The following is a 6,544-nucleotide window of genomic DNA, read 5'->3' as shown; positions in this document are numbered from 1 at the left end:
AAGATCATGCGGGGTAGCAATCATATCTAAGATTGCTTCAGGCATGAGTGCTGAAGAGATATACAAAGACGATCAAGGCAGAGTATTAATTGTAGATTTTTCACTTAATAAACAACGATATAGAATAATTAACATATATGCACCAAACAATGAAAATCATAGAAAGCAGTTTTTCATTAAATTAAAGAAATGGTACGGAAACAATGTAATAATAACTGGAGACTTTAATGTGGCTCTAACAAAAATGGACGTGTCAGTAAACAATACCTTCAAGAGTGACGCCAGTCGAACAACCCTAATGAATTTGATAAATCACCATAACCTAGTAGAAATGTGGAGAATCCCTTTGAAGCGGGACTTCTCGAGAAGGCAGATTGTAAAGGGGGTCCTCAAACAGTCCAGAATCGATCTCTGTCTGGCTTCCTCCAGCATTATCAGGGACATTAACAAAATTAAATATGAGTTCAATAGCTGGAGCGATCACGCATCTTTATACTGGCAATTAGGGGACGATGGAAGGCCCAGAGGTGGGGGCATCTGGTGCTTCAATGCCAGTCTCCTTGAGGACCAAACCTTCAAAAAAAAGATAAGGAATCTACTGAGCAATATAACAGATGAATTAGCTGTAGAAGAAAACTACATTAAATCATGGGACGATGTAAAAAGACGAATTAAGAGAGCCTGTATAAATTATAGTAAAGAGAAAGGATGGCGGGAAGGAATGGAGGAGAGAACATTAAGGCACCTCCTCGCAAAAGAAATTACATTACTTGACCATAACCCTGACAGAAGTTGTGCAAAATTTGAAGAATATGAAGCTAAACTTCACTCTTTTGAAAAGAAAAGATGCATAGGAGCAGCTGTTAGAAGTAGATTTAAAAATATCACAGATGGGGAGAAATGTACAGCTTTTTTCCTTGGCCTAGAAAAACAAAAACAAAACAAAGCCAGAATGGGTCCGATTGAAAATAGTAAGGGGGAAATAATAGCTGAGCAGGAAGACATACTGGACGAAATACATAGGTATTACGAGAACCTCTTTACTAGTAACAGCTCCAATCCAAAACAGACTAAAGAAATACTGGAATGTATTGATAGGGAAATCAATCACATCGACAAAGAAGAGTGCGACACGGTAATCACATTAGCGGAAGTAGAACTGGCAATAGATGGACAAAATAAGAACAAAAGCCCAGGCCCAGACGGAATCTCGACAGAGTTCTACCAGTGCTTCAAAGCCCAGCTGGCCCCCTTGCTGCTAAAACTTTACACTAGTATTAGAGTAAACCAGACAACTCCGGACTCCCTCACAAAAGGTATCATCACAATTGTATTTAAGAATAAAGGATGCCGGAACCAACTGAAAAACTATAGGCCAATTAGCCTACTCAATTCAGATTATAAGATTCTGGCAAAAATTCTGGCTAATAGACTTAAAGCAGTAATAGGCTCAATCATCAGCAATACGCAAACTTACAGTATCCCAGGCAGAGATATTACAGACTCCATCAATACAATTAGGGATACAGTAAAAACAATGACTATGCAGAGGGGCCTGCTGCTTGGAGTAGACCTAGAAAAAGCTTTTGACAGGGTTGAGCATCCGTTCCTCTGGTCCGTAATGGAAAAGTTCGGCTTCGGAGCAAAGTTCATCGATTGGATCAAGGTTTTATATCGAAGTGCAAGTAGCAGGGTGAAATGCAACGGACTTCTCACCAGGGACATTCGGATCGAGAGGTCGGTGAGACAGGGATGCCCCCTCTCAGCTCTGCTATACACCCTGGTCGCAGAACCCCTCGCACTCCTAATACTGAAAGACAAAAATATAAAAGGTATCTTAACGCCAAATGGCAACAAAACCAAAATAGTCCAATATGCAGACGACATTAATATCATGGTCTCGGATGGTGACAGCATAGACCATGTCTTCAAACACCTAGGGGCCTATGAGAAAGCCTCTGGCGCAAGAATCAATAAAGAAAAATCTGCAATAATGTTCTGCGGTAAGAATCAAAAAACGATAAACAAATGGGGCCTTAAAGAGACCACAGGGTGCAGAGAAATCTTGGGTGTGTACATTGGGAAAGACGAGAGTGAAGCAAGAGATAAAACATGGAAGAGTGTGATAATTAAAATACAGTGTACCTTGAACCTGTGGAGGGCGAGGGGGCTTAGTCTAAAAGGAAAGGTAATAGTATCTAATGCCCTAGTGCTGTCAAAAATAAATCATGCTTTGGGAACCTGTGAGCTGCCCGATTGGGCACTAAATTCATTGAACGGTGAGATCTCCTCCTTTCTTTGGAAGGGTAAGGGAAATATGTTCGCCCACAGGACGTTAATTGCTAATAAACGGGAGGGGGGATTAGGGCTGATTGACATTGGTGCCAAAAGAGACGCACTGAGGGTCAAATTGATAGGGAAATTCTTGGATTCGACCAGGCAGTATCCCTGGGAGGACGCACTCGCAGGCTACCTGGCGGAGTTTGGGGAGAGGAGCAAATACAATCTCTGTACCCACTACCCCAGAAAAACTTACAGTGGCCTGCCGGGCTTCTACCAGGAGGTGCTGGAGTCATGGGGAAGGATACTCCCCCACCTCAGACCCGAGTGCAGTAAAAAAGAGCATGTGCTGCAGTTACCTTTCCTCTCGAATCCATGCTTCACCTATAATGGGAGAAACCTCGTCAGCAGTCACTTGACGGCAGCAGGCCTAACAAGAGTGGGACAGGTGACCGACCACAAAGGGAACTTTGATATAGTGAATGTACTATGGGAATTAGACAGATGGAAGGTGCAATACAGGGAAAAACTGATTGTCTCTTTCGGGGAAAAATTTGATCAAAGCCTACTACCTGAGTGGCGAGGCATGCTCAAAGAGAAAGGACCCAAGGTGCAGGATGATACCTTGAACTTCCTCCTGTGCCTTAGAGGAAAATTCCCCACCATCCAATCAGTGAAAACCAGAGACTGGTATAGATTACTCATTTCAAAGATTGTGACAATTCCAGCTTCAGAAAAGGCCTGGTCAAGGATATTTCCTGGCTATTCAATTAGAAATATATGGAACAACATGGAAATCCCTTTTGCCACATCAGCCATCTTCCACCTGGATTTCAAGATAAGGCACAGGAGGATTTTTACTGGCATCATCCTGCATCAATAACACAAAGACTTGCACAAAAGGGAGTGTGTGGTCTGCATGGAAGAAGCAGAAGACATTGAGCACCTGTTCCTTAGGTGCACGGCCCTCACAAACTATAGGGAGAGGGTCAAGAGCCTACTGGTGGAACATTGTGGCCTTAGGAGACTAACAGGGCTTACATGGGACTGGGCCTACATGTTTGCCCCCCCCCCCAAAACAATGAGCCCAACGGAAAACTTACTGATAAACACTGTGCTGGCATTTGCCAGGCGCGCAACATGGACAAGAAGGAACTTGGCACTATATGAGGGTAGAGATGTAAGCATACAAAGCCTCTTTGGAAACTCACTAAAAGCCCACCTATTGTTGCTAAATAGAGGAAACAAAGACCTTTTTGTAATCCAATTTATGCAACAAACTACCCTACTCCAGGAAACTGAATGCCACTCTCTCTCCTTCGCATTCTGATAGGATAGAGAAGGGAGAAAAAGGGAAAACATGTATTTCCCAAGTGTTTAAAAATGTTTTCTTGGCATAATTGTTACTGTTGATGATTCTGTATTTTTATATTAAAAAAAAAAACAAAAAACATATATTTGTGGAGTTATGATCATTTTCAGATCTTTGGACGATTTGCTGTCGAGCTGAATTAGAGAAACACCGAACCATTGTCTCTTTGTTGGTGAATGATTCAGAATGCTGCAGTACACCATATAACTTTAATTAATATGAGGAACAATTATTTTGCTTCTTAAGTCTTTCTCAAAGACAGTTTAAATACAATGATAAACTAGTATGTGCTGCTAAAGTGTTGTTTGTCAACCAGTTTTAGGCCCATATAAAATGTATTTTTCGAGTTATGATAATTTTCATCAAAGTCTACACATGTGGGAAAAAACGCATTTTCAGCCGATTTAAACGTCGATTTGGTGGAACGGTTAAACGCTTCAGTCATTACTCTATGTGACAGTGTCAGACAGTTTAAATACAATGATAAACTAGTATGTGCTGCTAAAGTGTTGTTTGTCAGCCAGTTTTAGGCCCTTATAAAATGTATTTTTCGAGTTATGATCATTTTCAGTACTTTGGACGATTTGCTGTCGAGCTGAATTAGAGAGACACCGAACCATTGTCTCTTTGTAGGTGAATGATTCAGGATGCTGCCGTACACCATATAACTTTAATTAATATGAGGAAAAATTATTTTGCTTCTTAAGTCTTTCTCAAAGACAGTTTAAATACAATGATGAACTAGTATGTGCTGCTAATGTCTTGTTTGTCAACCAGTTTTAGGCCTATATAAAATGTATTTTTCGAGTTCTGATAATTTTCATCAAAGTCTACACGTGGGAAAAAACGCATTTTCAGTCGATTTAAACGTCGAAAAGGCGAATCGGTTAAACGCTTAAGTCATTACTCCATGTGACAGTGTCAGACAGTTTAAATACAATGATGAACTAGTATGTGCTGCTAAAGTGTTGTTTGTCAACCAGTTTTAGGCCCATATAAAATGTATTTTTCGAGTTATGATCATTTTCAGAAATTTGGACGATTTGCTGTCTAGCTGAATTTGAGAAACACCGAACCATTGCCTCTTTGTACGTGCATGATTTAGAATGCTGCAGTACACCATATAACTTTAATTAATATGAGGAACAATTATGTGCTTCTTAAGTCTTTCGCAAAGACAGTTTAAATACAATGATAAACTAGTATGTGCTGCTAAAGTGTTGTTTGTCAACCAGTGCGCATGCGCGACTGGCATCCGACAGCACCAGGAAGTGGAACACCGCGGGTGGAACACGGAAGGGAGTTTTTTCCGGACTCCAGAACGTCTTTACGGAATCTTTTTCATTTTTATGTGACTGATCCTCCAGCAGTGGTTGTTTTCAGTGCGTGGGGGGTCCCCCCCCCCACACACCCCAACCACCCTTTTTCTTCGGGTGTGCGATGACCGATCACATTGAAACAAACTCTGCGACCGGGAAAATGGATCACGTACGGCTGAATGAAGAAGCAAACGCACCAAAAGGTGGCGGCGAAGCAGACAGAAGCTATGGAAAAGAGCTTACAGTCTGTGTGGAACTGCAAGGGGAGGAAAGTATTACGACGACGGAATTGATGAAGAACGTGCGAGAGCTCTGCGGCGGTTTACTAGCTTGCCGCACCACCGGAGATCGACGATACGAACTTACAATGAGTGACCAAAGAGGGAAAGATCGCCTGCTGGAGGGATTCAAGATTGGAGAGGTAAGAATAATAGCCAGAGAATTGAGGAATGACGAGATGGTCGTTTCCTTCCTCAACCTCCCGGCTTATATTACTGACGACGAAATACTGGGGAAGCTACATGGTTGGGGCGTGTCGGCCACCTCGCCGATTAAGCGCAGAATGTGGCCAGGAACCCGTATTGCGGACGGTACACGGTTTATGAGAGTAAAATTCAATAAATTAGTTCAGAGTCTTCCATACTCTGCAAAGTTTCACACTGCCATAGGGCCAGAGTACTTCCGCGTCATTCACGATAGACAATCAAAGGTCTGCCGCCTCTGTATACAGCCTGGACATATCCTACGGGAATGTCCGGAGTTCTTCTGTCGCAAATGTGGATTGCAAGGACACTTTGCGAGAGAGTGCCAAAGTGCCAAGAAATGTGACCTGTGTCATAACACTTGGAATGAATGTGACTGCAATAAGAGCGAGGAGGACGGCGGCGCTCCGCTGGTGACGACGGCCGCTTCAACCGATAGGCAAGGCGAACTGCATAGCGAGGATGAAAATAAAATGGAGACTGAGACGGGGCAGGGGGATGTGAGGGATGAAACTCAACCTGCAGTGGCGGGTAGTATGAACCAAGCAAGCGAGGTGAGGCTAGATCTGAGCTCCGGCTCTGACGAGGAGAGCGGAGCGAGACGAGGAGCGAGGCTGAAGGCGGAGGTGGGAGGGGAGGTGCTAGCCTTGGGAGTGGGCCCCACCCCCGCTCCTACCCCGCTGCTGCTGAAGCAAATCAGAGATCCTGCATCTGAGATGGGAATGATGAATAGGTCATCATCTCAGTCCCAGCCCCTCCAGCGACTGCCTCTTGATAACCTGATCTCAAGTGCAAGTGAGGCCGAATCCGAGATAGACTTGTCTCATATGAACAGAATTGGGAAAAGGCTAAGTGAAAAGCAGATGAGAAGGAGAAGCAAGAGAAACAAAGACAGAGTTAATAACTAAATGTCGAAAATCATACTCTCTTCTCAGTGTGACTCTTATGATTAGCTTCACTTCTCTAAATGCTAACGGCCTGCGCACAAAATCGAAAATAGATTCTGTACTGCAAACTTTGAACTCGGATGTAGTCTGCCAGCAAGAAACTTGGTGGGACCAGGAGCATCACGACTATGTGGCGAACCAGAG

The sequence above is a fragment of the Zeus faber genome (assembly GCF_960531495.2).
Source record: "Zeus faber genome assembly, contig: SCAFFOLD_26, whole genome shotgun sequence".
In the NCBI taxonomy this organism is placed as follows: Eukaryota; Metazoa; Chordata; class Actinopteri; order Zeiformes; family Zeidae; genus Zeus; species Zeus faber.
This window is presented reverse-complemented; position numbering follows the sequence as displayed.